This window comes from Uranotaenia lowii, chromosome 2 (assembly GCF_029784155.1).
Source record: "Uranotaenia lowii strain MFRU-FL chromosome 2, ASM2978415v1, whole genome shotgun sequence".
In the NCBI taxonomy this organism is placed as follows: domain Eukaryota; kingdom Metazoa; phylum Arthropoda; class Insecta; order Diptera; family Culicidae; genus Uranotaenia; species Uranotaenia lowii.
In genome coordinates, this window is record NC_073692.1 from 251738832 (window position 1) to 251755776 (window position 16945).

Here is a 16945-nt window from a genome sequence, read left to right on the forward strand (position 1 = left end):
TATTTGATTCCACATAACTTTAGGATTATTCAAATTATCTTGTATTTTAGAATCGTAATAATGTTTTTTAGAAAGTTTTATTTTATTGCTTACCATATTTCGTATCCTTTTATATTCATTTAAAATAGTAATATCATGTTTAAGAGCGTCGAAAAGTTTTCGCTTCTTCAAAACTAACTTCAAAATTTCCTGAGTAATGTAAGGTTTTTTGGTTTTACATTTTCGAGCCGTGATCGCTTTAGTGTTGCGATCAATTACATTTTTAAAGTGATCAATGAAACATTCAAAGTTATCAACATGATCTACACAATGTACGTCTCGGTGGTCGAGTGGTTAGCGTGGTAAGACGATAATCGCTGGTCCACTGATGGCATGGGTTCGATTCCCATCTCGGTACTGGGTGTTAAATGTTAATCTTAAGTTGTCCACGTCATTTATTCAGTCTGTAAAGCCTAAATCGGCTAAGACGGTGTATGTCTTTTTTTTTACAAATATCATTCCCGGAAATATTATCATAATTGATTATTGTTTTAACAGGAAGGACTTGTTGATTGGTTGGTATTTGCTGGTTTAGTGACAAAATTATTGTTTGATGATCAGATAAATCAGGATCTCTTTCGAGCAAAGTGAAATGGAAAGTGTTTGAGCACAAGTCGGTTAGCACATGATCAATGATAGTAGATATAGTATTAGAAACTCTTGTAGCATATTTTTTATCTACAGGGTTCAGTATCATAAATCCATTGCTTTGTGCGGTACAGCAATAATTGAGAACCGTTGAATCGTTTATGTCGAGAAGATTGATATTAAAATCTCCAAATATCAAACTTTTGGGATTGGTTTGCAACAACAAATCAAAATGGTTAAGAAAAGTAGGAACATTTCTTCCCGGGTTGTATGTTCCAAACAGATTGATTCTATATTCTGGCAAGTTAACTATAAGAAAGTCAGACTCATGTTCATGTTCCATGTACACGATATGAGCGTTCAAGTGCTCGTTAATGAAAATGGATACTCCACCTCCTCTTGCTTCGTCACGGGTGCAGTGAAAGGATTGATACCCGGCTATGTTGCAGATTTCATTTGCGTATAACCACGTCTCAGTAAAAATAATTTTTTAACCCTACTAAGAAAAAGGGGTAAGTTGCAACAAAAATTTTCACAATTTATTGCTTTTGATATATTTGTGATGTCATAACGCATAAAGCACCAAATGCAGTTATTTATGGTTTTGTTCGAGTTAGATGTTACATTTTTTCGGTCAAAAATATTATTGAAGAAAAAGCATAAGTGTGCTGTATACATTTAGGGGTAAAAAAAACTACAAAAAATGCTACTAGCTGAAATCATAAAAAATTATGTTTAATGTAGCCCAGGATGGTAACCAAGGCCGGATTAAGGAGGAGCAATAGGGACAATTAAGGTGAGCAAAGGTGACAAAAATGTTAACCAAAGTATTTACAATGCATTAAGCGCTTATGCGGATGAAAAACATAATTTTTAAGTGAATTTTTTATTGAGTTGAAAAAATATCTTTTTTTCAAATTCCTTATAACTGATTTTTTTTTATTTTGTAGGATCTAAAATACAGTAGCACTTATTATAAGTTGCAACAAGCCATTTTTAAGCATATTTATACAACTATATTTGGAAAAATGCTTTCCGAAATTCGAATATTTTGCAGAAATACTGCTAAATTTCCAAAGAAAAACTATCTCGTAGTCAGAATTATGATAGCATTTGAACATAAATTTTACTTATTGCCACACATGTTATTTCAAAGAATGCAACTGTATACTTATTTGAACAATAAAACCCCTTAATTTTCCATAAATTGTAATTTTGTTTCAAATCCCATACATATCGTTCGACATTCCATATCTTTTTTTGACCCTGCATTTATACGGCTCTTTCGATTGAGGTTGAGCGCAATGTTATACCTTTTTCTCTACCTATCTTGATTGTTGCATACCATTTTCACAAGTCGTGAGTGCTCATGGTTTCTTGGGTTAAACTTTTACATTTTTACCAGGAATTTGTTAAATATACAATTTATGAATATATTCACGTTTACTCAACTAAACTGCATAATAAACATTTCAGAGTTTCACCCGGGCCATATCCGGATTAATACCGGGTATTATTATAACTTTCCACTTTCCAATAATTATTATCGAAATTTCCGTTGGTTAGAAAATTTCCTCCTTTTTTTGAAAATAAAATCTGTAAAAAAAACTGTGGTTGCTTTAATTGGACCAATCGACAGGACTGAGTTTCTTTATTGTATTTCCTTCCCAATTTTTGTCTAAGACTTGAAATTCAAATTGAAACATTTTCAACTGATTTCTCCTAAATTTAACCCTCCACTGAAGTGAATATCCCGAATTCAGCATATCATTTTCAGAATCATCATCATATTATCATAAAAACGATCTTATAGTTGAGTTGAAAATATCATTGAGTGATTCTCTTAACATTAATATTTCTATGTTTTTAATCTTATCTTTTACCAGATTCAATTAATTGAAATTATCAAGTCTTGTGTTGTTTTTTTTTTCAGTAACTGAAATTCAGTTTCAAGGTTTTTCTGAATTTTGAGAACTCAGGATCTTTGTTTAAGCTACTGAACTCATTTGGATTCCTTATATGACTTTTTTCAATGATATCTGATTCTGTGTTTTGAACATTTAATCTTTATTTTGAATTTTTTTTTCAATCGATCATTTTTCCATTTATGCCTCTTTGGCTTTGAGGGCATCTAATGAAACTTTTGTCACATTTAGAATAACAATTTGATAACAATTGTTTTTATCTGATGAGAATCATATTCATAAACATCTCATGAAAATTCCGGCTTTGGCTCTGATTGTAACTTTGAATCTTTTTTTTAAATTTAATTTGTATTTTGTTTCTCATAACTTGATTTGAAATTATGATTTGGATTTGAGACACTGAGTTGTGGTTCTGAATATAACCTAATTTTATGTATTTAGTTCTTAAACTCTTATATCTGTATTTCTATGGAATTTCAGTATAATTATTTTGTTTAATTTTTTGAATTTTGTATTCTATGTTTCAAATATTCATAAAACTTCCGAATTATCATACATCATAATCAACATAATTTTTGTTTCTTCTGTGGAATCAAGGCTGTAGATGGTTTTTGTGCCAATTTATAAATTCTTGAAGGGAAATTTTCCGCTTAACAACTTTGTTGAAGACCGTAGCTTCGTATCTTATTAGGCAAAAAAATTATTAGCTGCTTAACAGGGGTATGTCTTTTCGCATTGATAAACAATATATTCAATTGACATCACTGCAGGGTGCCTAGCGAAATATTGCATGAAAAGTAAATACGCGCTTCAGACTAAAATTCTTTATATTTAACACAAGGTTCCATGCAAAATTTGTGCCAAATCAGACCATGGGAAGGGGTCGCGGAAAGAGCCAGAAATTTGTATAGAATTTTGAAACATTTTGTCGGGAAAAAACATGAAAACCCCAGTTTTTCACCGACCGATTTTATTTTTAAATATATTTTTTCTTCAAGCTTAAATTATGATATAAATTGTTCACCTCTAATCATTCGTATTTAAAAAAAACCATACATGTCGAAAAGAGAAAAGCGCGATAACATCTGAAGTGAAAGTGATATGAAAAAAATGTATAAACACACGGAATGTATAAACATAAGGACTGCGAAGAAATCTAAGGAAACACAGAAATTCTGCAGATTTTAGCATTAGCTTTATTCATAACATTTTAGTAATGCCGCGTTAAGGCAAATATATATGATATTTCTCGCCGCCTTAGTGGTGCAAGGACTAATGCAAGAATGCCGCTGAAAAACCGAGCAGGTCAGCTGCTGACAGATCGAACAGATCAGCTCAAGCGTTGGACTGAGCATTTTGATCATCTTTTCCGAGTTACAAATAGCAATGGCCAACAGAACCCGCACCTCGAGGCGCCCACAGTAAGTCGCATTAATGGCGTCAACTCGGAAGCGCCCACGCTGGCTGAAATAGAAGCGGCAATCAAGGACATGAAATCCAACAAAGCGCCTGGAATCGATTGCATTCCTGCTGAAATGCTCAAAGCCGACCCTGCCTTGTCAGCACAAATGTTGCACCGTCTTTTCGCTGACATTTGGGATACTGCAACATTCCCGGCCGACTGGATGCAGGGTATCCTCGTAAAGGTCCCAAAGAAAGGAGACCTAACAGAGTGCGGTAACTGGCGTGGCATAACTTTGATCTGTACAACCCTTAAAGTACTCTGCAAAGTGATCCTGAACAGGATCCAGGAGAAAATCGACGCTACACTCCGACGGCAACAAGCTGGATTCCGATCCGGACGATCATGTGTGGACCACATCTCAACGCTACGAATAATACTGGAACAAATCAACGAATTCCAGGACTCTCTTCTACTGGTCTTCGTTGATTTCGAAAAAGCATTTGACCGACTGAACCACGAAATCATCTGGGCTGCTCTTAGACGACGAGGGGTCCCAGAGAAACTAGTCCATCTCATCGAAGCACAGTACGAGGCATTTTCGTGCAAGGTCTTGCTTGGATCTCAAACGTTGAACTTCATCGCCGGTGTCATCAAAAGGCGCTAGAAATCGAGATTCGGGAACGTAAGTGGAGATGGATTGGGCACACGCTGCGAAGAGATGAAAACGAGATTTGCAGAGAGGCGCTTGACTGGAATCCAGATGGGCATCGAAGAAGAGGCAATCTTGGCTGCAAGTGAAGACGCTGGCTCCGGATCGCCAGCAGTGGAGATCTTTTATCTCAGCCCTATGCGCCGGTCAATCGGCGCTGGACCCTTAGGTAGGTAGGTTAGGCGTTGAGGCAAAACTTGAAAAAAAACAACATAATAAACTTTGTGGATAAGCTGGATGACACTTTAAATATTAATTTCAACCCGATTCTAGTTTTGGGAATATTTTAAATCGTTCGGTTTTGGCAACATTCAATTTTGAAAACATTCATTTTTGGTAACATTTGAAACATTCGCACATTTGCCAAAATCGAACGGTTTTTTCAACCTTTTAAATCTTATATATGTAATCCGCTTTTACCTGACTTATAAAATTTTTACCAACAACCTAGCTTTGTTTTAACGTTCTTGTATGTTGATAAAATATAATAAAATCTTGTATGTTGATAAAATATGATAAAAAATTTCAAGGTATTCAAAAATGAAAGAAAAAAACAAAAAAAAACATGTAACCCTAAAACAAAAGACTAGAAAGACAAAATATATCTTTAAAAAAAATGAAACGTCAAAAATTAGAAATATGATAAAAATAACGAACATTCTAAACATAACAAAAAAGCTGTTTCTTAAGTATGAAAGAAATTACAAAAATTTACTAAAAATTATCAAAAATTGATGAAAAATGGCGTTAATAATGTGTAAAAAGTGCAAAAAAAGTTGATGAAAAGACCATTCGGTTTTCGGAACACAAAATTTTCCAGTTTGCCAAAAACAAATGGAGCGTGTATTTTTTTAACATTTATTGCATAAGGTAACAATTTTGGAACAAATAATGTTGTCATGTAGGCCTACCATATCGCGCATAAATCCACTAATTTATAAACCTTCATGAACCAAGAAATGTTTGAACATTATTTGTCTATGTTTCCAATTATCCTACAAGTTTGGTCTCGAGTTTGCTCACAGTAACATATTTAACCAGAGTTTGAATAAAATCTTTTCAATCTGATGTTATTTGCTCTGGAAGTTTCGTATGATATGAGTACCATCTCGCTCGGCTTGACGGTTACAAATCTAGCAATACCCGAAACCAAAAGTATTGTTTGGATGAGAATGATGTTGTAAATAGTACCACGCTCGCTCGACTCTTGGTTTCGTTGAAGTCGTTTGAAGCATCCATGGCGGGAGATCACACCAGATATACCCATCTCGATGGTTTGGCTAGTGAGCAGCAGCAGCAGCAGCTCAGAGAAAATTTTTCGACCTAGGTACGTGCGGCTTGGGATGCAATTCGCGCAAAACGGATTTCGAGTAACTACCTTGTATCTGTAGGTGGTACCTACTGGATGGAAAACAAATATCGACAACGAAAGCAGCCCGGTTTGGCAAAATATGCAGCGGTTTAAAAATTGCGCACTTTTCCTGCATCGTCGGCTTGTTTCTAAGAATTCATACTTAAATTATCTCTGTTTGAATTTAAGTCAGGATACTTTCTAGCTTAATTTTTAGCATAGGTAAAATAAGGAACATAATGAGTTGGAAAAATAGGGGTTGAGGTTTTCAATCTGAAACTGAACCAGTTAAATTCCATGATAATTAAGCTACAGGGCAATTTTTTTTTGTTTCGATTCAACGATGCAGTTTATATCAACACAAGGCCTATATGCAACATTATATCTACGATGCCAGTCATAGACAATTTTGTCCGGAACAACTATCCGGTGTTTGATTTTTGCCCTTGGTTTCGAGCACAATTATTATAAATTTAAGCATATGTGAATCCGTTTTATCAGAACTTTTTAATGTTAGATCAACTGTTTGGTAATGCTGGTGGGTTTAAATTCTCAGATATTCAGTGACAGCAAATATTGAGGTTTGTCGAATCACAGAGAGTGAATGACCATGAAAGGCTAAAATCCTGTTTAAACATATAGAAATAGAATAGAATAGGTTTGTCGAATTGCAACTTTTTCCGAATTTCAGTATGCCTGTAGCCTAAAAAAGATTCCTTTTTGGTCAAAACAAAATTTTTGAAGACTTTCAACATCAGATTAAGCAAGGTGTGTATATATAGGAGGTGTAACGATATGCAAAACTCCCGATTCAAGCATTTTGATTTGGCTACTGCGGAGTTCGTGGAGTTTGTTTACCAATAAAGCCCTCAGCTCAAAAAATTTACCGATGTTTACAAACAAACTCACTGAATCTCACCGCGCTCTCCTCGCCTACTTGCTGACAAAGTCAGAGAACCTTGTGATCTAATAACCTTGAGATTAAGGATCCTTGTTTTGAATTAAAATTCTGTATGGATAACGTAAAAATTTGTTTGGAGAATGTCACTTTTTTATGTTCTTATAAAAAACTAACTGGAAAACTGCTGTTTGACTATGTAGCCAGACAACTTTTCCCGAAACGGCAAAGCGGTTGAAGTAGCTAGAAAATAGTTATGTTATAACGAGTTATAACGTCCCTAACAAATAAATTTCCCATGAAAATAATCAAGCATCATTGACAGTGTCCGTCTAATTTTCCGTCCAATTTAAAAAATATTATTTTAAAAAGAAACTTATTGATTTATGAGCTTTAATATGTTCTTATGAAATTATTTACATTGAATTTTCTATCATTTGCGAATTTGTGAAAAAAACTATAGTTGCCACAAATTCAAAGCCACAAGATGCAAAGATTTTGCAAAACTAAACTAAAATTCGGTTGAGCCATGCTCGATACCCTTGAATTTACAAAATTCCCCACTCCGTGGAAGTGTTTATCTAACAAAAAATCTTATTTATCAATAAAAATTTCGAGGTTGAAAAAAGTCGGTCCACCACAGCTGTATGGCGCTTCAACATGTGAGCTTTTCTAAGCGCTTTCTTTTGATTTTAAATAAAAGGACCATTTTGAAAAATTTAAAGAACTTAATGAGGTTAAAGGACTAAAATATTTGATTTTTATTTTTGCTGAAACATAAAGTGCATTCCTGCCTGTACCATGTAGTATCTATTTTATTCACAAAATTAGAAGAAAACAGTTACAATGTCGTTAACTATACACACGGAATCATGCTATTTGCGGTTTCTTCACTTTTTAATAATTTCTACGATTGGTCATAAATCTTCAGAGCTTGGCCATCCTCAAAGTGAAGAAGATATTGGGACCTTAAATGCTAATTTAACATTACGGTAAGATGTTTGAAATGCTGTAAATTTGTCCATTGAAGTGATCAGTTTTCCATTAGGCGTGACCTGGTCTTTTTGCTTCTTATAAACTATTCAAATGTTATGGAAAAACTCGAGAATTTGTTCGGGATTTTTTTGGTTTTTCTTATATCAAAATAACTGGAAAACTGTCCGGCTACTTTTCCCAAGACGGCTGAATTGTCTTACAACCCACTCTTACCACACGTCAATTAAAGTCTTAAGTTTTTGACTTAATGTCTTAAACACAACTAAGCACACTTAAGCTTAAGGAGCTCGCCATGATCTTATCTCCCCCACCTTAAAGAATGTCAAACATGCCTAAAAATCTAAATTAAAAAATAATTCCATTAAATGATATTTTATTCGTTTTCCCCGTAAAAAAGTTATAAAATTATTATGTAGAACAAAAAATACATAAAAACTCAGTTGAAAACATGAAACCATTTTTTTCTCTTTCGTGCGCAAATTCGAATTCACGTCAAATGTCTGACCTATATGTCAACGTTGTGTACTAAAAAGCATACAAAATAACAATTCTTTAAAGCTTATAAGGAGAACGGAGCTATTTTTCCTGGTTTGTGTTGGATTTATAGTCGAAGGTGAAGGACGATGTTTAATTTTTCTATTTTGTCATTTTTCATAAACATATTTTTGTCTATTTCGTCTTTTAATATATTTTATTTAACTTTTGTCATTTTTGTCATATTAATCATTTTTGAAATTTTTGCAATTTTTGTAATTTTTGTAATTTTTGAAATTTTTGTAATTTTTGTCATTTTTGTCATTTTTGTCATTTTTGACATTTTTATCATTTTTGCCATTTTTGCCATTTTTGTCATTTTTGTCATTTTTGTCATGTTTGTCATTTTTGTCATTTTTGTCATTTTTGTCATTTTTGTCATTTTTGTCATTTTTGTCATTTTTGTCATTTTTGTCATTTTTGTCATTTTTGTCATTTTTGTCATTTTTGTCATTTTTGTCATTTTTGTCATTTTTGTCATTTTTGTCATTTTTGTCATTTTTGTCATTTTTGTCATTTTTGGCATTTTTGTCATTTTTATCATTTTTGTCATTTTTGTCATTTTTGCATTTTTGTCATTTTTGTCATTTTTGTCATTTTTGTCATTTTTGTCATTTTTGTCATTTTTGTCATTTTTGTCATTTTTGTCATTTTTGTCATTTTTGTCATTTTTGTCATTTTTGTCATTTTTGTCATTTTTGTCATTTTTGTCATTTTTGTCATTTTTGTCATTTTTGTCATTTTTGTCATTTTTGTCATTTTTGTCATTTTTGTCATTTTTGTCATTTTTGTCATTTTTGTCATTTTTGTCATTTTTGTCATTTTTGTCATTTTTGTCATTTTTGTCATTTTTGTCATTTTTGTCATTTTTGTCATTTTTGTCATTTTTGTCATTTTTGTCATTTTTGTCATTTTTGTCATTTTTGTCATTTTTGTCATTTTTGTCATTTTTGTCATTTTTGTCATTTTTGTCATTTTTGTCATTTTTGTCATTTTTGTCATTTTTGTCATTTTTGTCATTTTTGTCATTTTTGTCATTTTGGTCATTTTTGTCATTTTTGTCATTTTTGTCATTTTTGTCATTTTTGTCATTTTTGTCATTTTTGTCGTTTTTGTCATTTTTGTCATTTTTGTCATTTTTGTCATTTTTGTCATTTTTGTCATTTTTGTCATTTTTGTCATTTTTGTCATTTTTGTCATTTTTGTCATTTTTGTCATTTTTGTCATTTTTGTCAATTTCATCAGTTTTCGTCATTTTTGTCATTTTTTTTCAATTTTGTCATTTTTGTCATTTTTTTTTCAATTTTGTCATTTTTGTTTTTTTTTTGTCATTTTTGTCATTTTTGTCATTGAATATCACGGCCGAAGTTCAATTATTATTACTAAGAAAAAATATTTTCAAAAGATTCAAATACTTTATAGAAACGTCTTTTCGCTAATATTGTTTATTTAAAGCATTGATAATTCTAAACCAATACTGAAGTAGAATCTAAGCATTGGGAAATAATTTATTTTCATGTGTTTGAGGTGTTGTGATCATGAGTATTCAACATGTTTTCTCCAAGGTGTATCTTGATAGGCAGTTCATTTTATTCGATTCTTACTTCACATTGATGCAACAGAAGCTTAACGGCATCACAAATGAAGTTCACCTAAAACGACCGCTCCTCCGGCAATGCCCAAATTTTCAGATGTTGATTGAAATTCTGTGCGGGTCAGTCAGTCAGTAATGAAATAAATTTGCTCTTGTATCCATTATACTACTTTTTGTGTGTGATCATGAGTAGTTAGGTACACAACCAACCTTCTGTCTGCGAAAATTCATCTGCACCACGCCCTATCAACATATGTAGGTTCCTACCGAGCAACATCTGCCTTTGCCTTTTTGGCGCCTAACTTTGCAATTGCGTGGTTTATTGCTGCGTTTTTTTTTAAAGAAAGATATTTGCCAATCGCACGTCCATCAATCACCGGTATACTTAGAAGTTCACGATGAAAGAAGCTGGCCCTATTTTTCGGTAAAATTGCTTAATAAAATATAAGAATGTAAGTACATAGGAAATCTTGATTTATTGCTGAAGAAAAATCACATAGCAGCGCCAAATACCCGATCGTCTGGTTCCTCCTATCGTTTGGCGTCCCACCTTCTTATGCAGAAAATACTCAAAGAGGCGTCGTGATTCTTTCCATTAAATGGCTTCTATTCCCAAGCTCTCATTGACAAGGTGAACTATGGGAGATTATATAACACAGATGAAAGCATTGTTAATTATTTAATTTTCGTCATTGTGGGTATAATTTTGCTCCCAATTTAAAGTCGCTCCATCACGAGGTACCATTTGCCTGAGATACTAGAGAAGATGAAGTAGGTAGGCAAGGTACCGGTACCCTTTCCTATAGAGTAATGCCGCTACTTAGCTGCTTCATCGCTATCGGGCTGCTCGGGGTGTTCTATGTGTGTTTCGTATAGACAGATTTTTGCGCTAGCATTTTTCAAAACCGTTTATTGGGTGGAGTTGAGTTGAAAGATCTTTCGCGAAAAAACAAGAGATAAGAAGAATCTAAATGGTCTATCGAACACAATGCGTCAGCGAAAGAGCTCATTTATATTAGACAGTTGTTGAAAAGGTAGATATTATTGGAAAACAATTTCATAAGTCGCCTTAAATAGGTACATCGAGTTGATTTGTACAGAAGTGCAATCTAACAATAACCTATAACATCGAGTGGTCTTGTATAGTAGTTCTCTCTTGTCTTCAGATATGCAAAAGTAATTTTTCCCCAACATCTTAACTTGTCAGTGGTATCACTATTTTATCTGCCGGGAATGAGTAAAACTCGTTCGTCGGCAATTGCGTTAAGAAATAGCAAAACACGAAAATATTAGATCCTGCTTAACGGTGCATCTCTTACTTCAAAGTACCTAATAATCATACAGCATCATCTTGAGCTGATGTCGCTATGAAAAGAAGCGTTTTCTGCCCTCTCATCTCCCCAATCAAACCGATTATTCAGAACTAGGTACCTACCTACCTACCTAGTTTTTGGAGCGCGCCCACCAGATTGGCGCATTCGAAAAAAGTAGCATATAATTATAGAACCTCGTTTCTAATTGGCCACTAGCAAAACAAAATTCGTGACAGATTGATGAACTTTTTGATCGCGACCCGACAAGGGGAATGTGCCAATAGACTAAGCAGCACAATACTGTGGAAACGAGAAGCAACCTTACAGTTAAAAAAGTAATGCTCAATTTTTTTTTATTTTTTAACCAATCTTAAGTATTAAAATTTATCTACAAATTTTCAAATACTAAGGACCAAGAACAAATATCGATGTGTATATGAAAGTGCACTCCGAAACGAGCGAATTTCGAGATTACATACAAGTTTTGCGGGGCCCGGACATTCGGCCAAAGGATGTTCGACCGAATAGGACAATAGGCCGAATGTGACATTTTGCCCAACGACCATTCGGGTTTATATACATTCGGTCTGAAGACTGTTCGGCTAAGAAACATTCGGCATAATTTCGGCCGAATATTTTTTTAGCCGAATGTTCGTCAGGCTGAATGGATATAAACTCAAATGGTGGTTAGGCCAAATTGTTAGGATGAGTGGTCACTTGGCCGAATGGATATTAGACCGAATGGTCATTAGGCCCAATGGTCGTTATGCCAAATGGTTACAAAACGGAATGATCGCTAGGCCAAATGGACGCTAAAGCGAATGAATGCTAGGCAGATAAGACATTTTAACGCTTGCCTGTATATAAGACGAAAGGTCTAATGTAAACGGCTGTTAGGTCGAATGATCTTAAGACCGAATGGTCACTAGGACGATAAAAATTAGAATGGATATTGAGCCGAATGGATACGCACGCTAACTCGGCCAAACTTTGAAGAACATTCAGCGTAGTGACCATTCGGTCTTATAACAAATCGGCCTAAAACCATTCGGCCTTATGAATATTCGGCCTACCGTCCATTTAGCCTAATGATCTTTCTTTCTGATCAACATTCAGTCTTACATCCTTTCGCCTTTACTTCCTTTCGGCCAAACAGTCTTCGGCTGGATAACTATCGACCGAACAGCCCATTTGGCCTAGTGGCCTGAAGTAGGGTTACCATCCGTCTCGCAAAAGCGCGCTTTTTTATGAAATGTCAAGTCGTCCCGTTTTTCTCTCAAAATGTCCCGTTTTTTTTTTCTAAGAAACATTTGTGGTAACTCTCTCAGATTCTACAACTTCGAAATAGTTGGTCCATGATTTATGTCCGTGCTATAATATCTCTCCTCGATCATTTTCAACTCCTTTAATTTTTTTCTTATCTTCTTTTATCGATTCATGATTTTGAAAACTAGAGAAGTTCTTACTTAAAGAACATGACATCCACCGATAAGGCTTTAAAAATGAAATAGGTAACACTTTTAAAGTTTCACTGACTTGCACTGAAAAAACCTAAATTTAGCCTCAATTTAAATTCATTGGTTCAACACAGAAAATAATTCAAATATGATGTTTTTGTGTTTTTTCGCAAAATAATCAGCATTAATTAAAAGTTTCAAGACAAGATTAAATTACTCGTTTAATTTACGTTGCCAGAATATTTACTAGACATATCCGGACCGGTCGAATCCGGGCAATTTTATCTGAAAACCTGGCCAAATTCGAGCATCTGATTTCAAAATTTTCAACCCAATTTCCGGGCGAATTTGGTCAAAACCACGGATTTATTTAAAAATCAAAAACAATTCATAACCCGTACCCAGCTCTATTGCAGTTGCGTTCACAAGCACGTTCTAGCGATGTTAATATTTTTCTATTGAAGAAAATATTCTTTAAGTCGCTTCCAAATAATGATTGCTCCAGATGTTTCTCCGGAATCCTAGCAAAATCCCTTGAATGTAAAGCTTAAAAAAAGTCAAATACCGGATTGAAAAGAATAGGACTGCCGAGCGAAAAAAAACTATTTTCAATCAATGAATGAATAAACCAGTTAAATTAAATAAACTTTCTTCAAAATTCAGATTTTAAATTACTCTACAACTACAACAACTACAACATTTTCGACTTGAATGCTCGCACTATAAAAAGCTGAAAGTTTTCTTGTGAATTCCAATTTAAAAAAAAATCATTAATCCATATTTTTTTACTCTTGATGAACTTGTTTAGCTGAAAGAACATATACATATGTATGTATAGGAATGGTCATAACAATTAGGTTTTAAGAGTTTTTAAAATGTCCTGCTTTTTTCTGACAGTATCTGGTAGGTATGTCTAGCCTAACGTTCATCAGCCGAATGACCTTCGGCCGAATGATCCAGTCTCTACATTTGGAGCTAAAAACAACTTCAACTACTCATACCCTTAACTACGAAAATTCTAATAAAAGCTTGTAGAAAGTAAAGTCAATTTTGAAGTTGTAAATATTATCGATCCATATTATGCTTCACAATTGTTTTTATATTTTTGCTAGGCATATTTTGAACCTAATTAAATAAAAATTCGGTTTTTGGAAAATTTCAAGAGTTTTTAGGAACAATCGTGTTGGTGTAGAGAAAAAATAATAACTAATTCCCCAAACGGGCGAGCAGCAGAAATTTTCGATCAAATGTTTTCCCAAACGGGCGAGCAGCAGAAATTTTCGATCAAATGTTTTCCCAAACTGCTCTGTGGACCTAGGATATCAAGCGAAGGAAATGGACTGCTGAACCTACGAGATTTTCAACAAGGAAATGGAAGAATTTGGTGTGATCGATCCTTGGTTATCCTTACCAGTTAGGTTCCCGATTCCCGACTCGGATGGTTTTTCTCCAGGAATGCTCTTCATTAGAAAATCTGGTACTATCAGCCTGAAAGCACAAAGCTAAGTATTTTTTTTTTAATTTTTAGTCTTTGCAAAGGTTAGAATTTGATAAATCACAGTTTCCAAATTGTGATACAATTTTAGCTTCTAATGGAAAACTTTGACTTAATTTTCGTCGGGTTTATCGGTTTGAGTTAATCGTTTAGTTATGTTTCTGATTATCGACCGTAATATTGATTATATGCAGTTGCATACATATATTGTTAATCTACGTCACTTTTTTCTGTCACGAAATTGACTTTGAATAAACTACAGAATTCCTCGACGTTAAAGTGCATTTTCGGAAGTTAAAAATTGGCCTTTTGGGGATGAATAAACCTATGGGTTTAAAATCCCAAAACAAAAAAAAAAAAAATAAAAATAAAAATTGGCCAGAAAGTTGCAGTTTTGATTGGAATTCCAACTTTTGTAGGATCATAAATCTTGGATTCCATGATTTTGAAATTTGGCTAAACATTTAATGGATAATCAACTTTTTTGGTAACACAATAGTAATATTTTCATAAAGTAAAATAAGTTTTGAAAAAATTGAAAAGTACTTATCTGATACATACTTTTTCAAGTTAAGATTAAATTTAGTATGTTGATGGTTAAAGAAAAGAAAGACAGTTAAAAGATTTTTTTTTTTTACACCGGTATAATTTTTTTCTTCAATTTTATTCTTCAATATTAGAAGTTCATAGTTAATAGTAATTGTATTTTCAAACTTTTGAGTGTCGTTAGGGAAGAACACGAGCGTAGTACAATGTATAGGATTTGGTTTTTCATTTCTTTACACTAGTCAAAAGTGTATCCTGCTCATGTCCTTTACTCCCAAACCTCCAACTTTAAATTATTTTGCTAGGATGCAGAGGTAACCTCGGTCCTAAAGCTCAAAATTGATCTTTCATCCCTTTCTACCTTTTCCAATCTATCCATTGACTACTAGGACGTGGCCGGCGCCGTTATTGATGTTTAAAGAGAGAGCATCTGTTTTGTGCATTGAGGATGAACTGCTAATCCCAAGCACCATTCTTTTGACCTTTGAGCAAAACTGATGGCCTCGGTCAATCACGGAGTAGCAACCATTGGCGATGTGGAATTCGTTCTACTGAGCCACGCCTGCGACAATGGAGTTCGAAATACATTAAAAGTAATGTGGAAGCAAAAATGGAATCATCTAATGATAAATAAATTCAAGATGAAGTATTTCGGGTTCCAAAGTTCAAAGGTGGATGTGAGTAGTCAATCAAGCTAAGCTAAGCTAATTAAATAAAAATTCGGTTTTTGTGGTTGAAATTTTTGGTATGGAATCCAGTGGCATGATAAATTTTTCAGATTCTTTAACTTCAACATTCATTAAAAAAGGAAAGTTAGCTCCACTCTTATTTTATGTTGGAAAGGTTCTCACATTTCTGGACCACAACATATTGCAAATTCGGCTGCCTCCGTTTGCCATTTTTGGGGTTTTTTATTTGACTTCTAAACGAAGAATATTTTGGATCACGAACAAGGTTGACATCTAATTGGGTCTTAAAGTTAATATTTCTCGAAAAATTTATTCAAAAAACATCCCTTTCATACTTCTAAGCAATATCAATATGAATTTCTACGTCAAAATTGTTGGAAAAACGGGATAATTAATCACCGGCGTAACTTTGATCAACACGAAATTTTTCCACATCATTATCAATAACTAAAGTTAAAATATCTTAAAACTTTTTTTCTACGTTTAAAAACCTGTAAGTTGAGTTTCAAATTGGGAAAAACTCGGTTTGTTTTTTGAAAATTTCAAATTTAAGTAAAAATGTCATTTCAAAATCTTGTAATATTTATTTTTGCAAAGGCTCGCAAACAAACACCCTTCCTGATGAAATCAAAGCGTTTAGAAGCAGCAGGTTGATTTATGTGAGAGTTCATCTTATTCATTAGTAATTGTATAGTTTTGGTGTAGTTTTTGTTGTATTTTGAGGGAAATTTTTGATATTAAAAAAATGGGCAAATTTTCCAAGAGTAAGCCAGTCTACGACAAAAGGCTAGAAACGCTATCAAATGGTAAAGCTTGAAGTAAAACATTGAAGGGGAACAGTGCGAAGGCCTAGGAAATTTAATAAAGGCAACATTTTATTTTTTATTTAGTTTAAATTTTATAATTAAGCAGGGGAGAATGATCCCTGGGGATACTTGATTCCTTAGCTATATCTCGAGACTGGAAAGTTTTACAAAGATCAAATGTTCTAGAAAAATGTGTCAAATGAAGCAAAACAACCATGCTATAAGCTCAAAAAAAAATTAACAAATATTGTTTTTGAGTTATTGAACTTTGTTTGAAAAAAATTAAAAAATGTAACTTGAAGATCTTTTTTTATCCATTTAACATGTTTCTTACCTACATTCGGATATGTCAACCGTTAGAGTATAATATGAACTTTATACAGTGAAACTCCGATTTTGTCACCCCCATGATGCATTTTAGCGTGACAAATTGGGGACAGTGACAAAATCGGGTAATTTTCAAAAAGCACCCTTTTTTTAATAATTCTGTTCAAATTAATCAGAAACATCATTACTGCGTCATTAAAAAAAAGTGTAGGGTATTTTTTGCGTTCTATTAGTTGATAATTAAAGCGTTAAGTCTCTTTTTCATCGAAATAT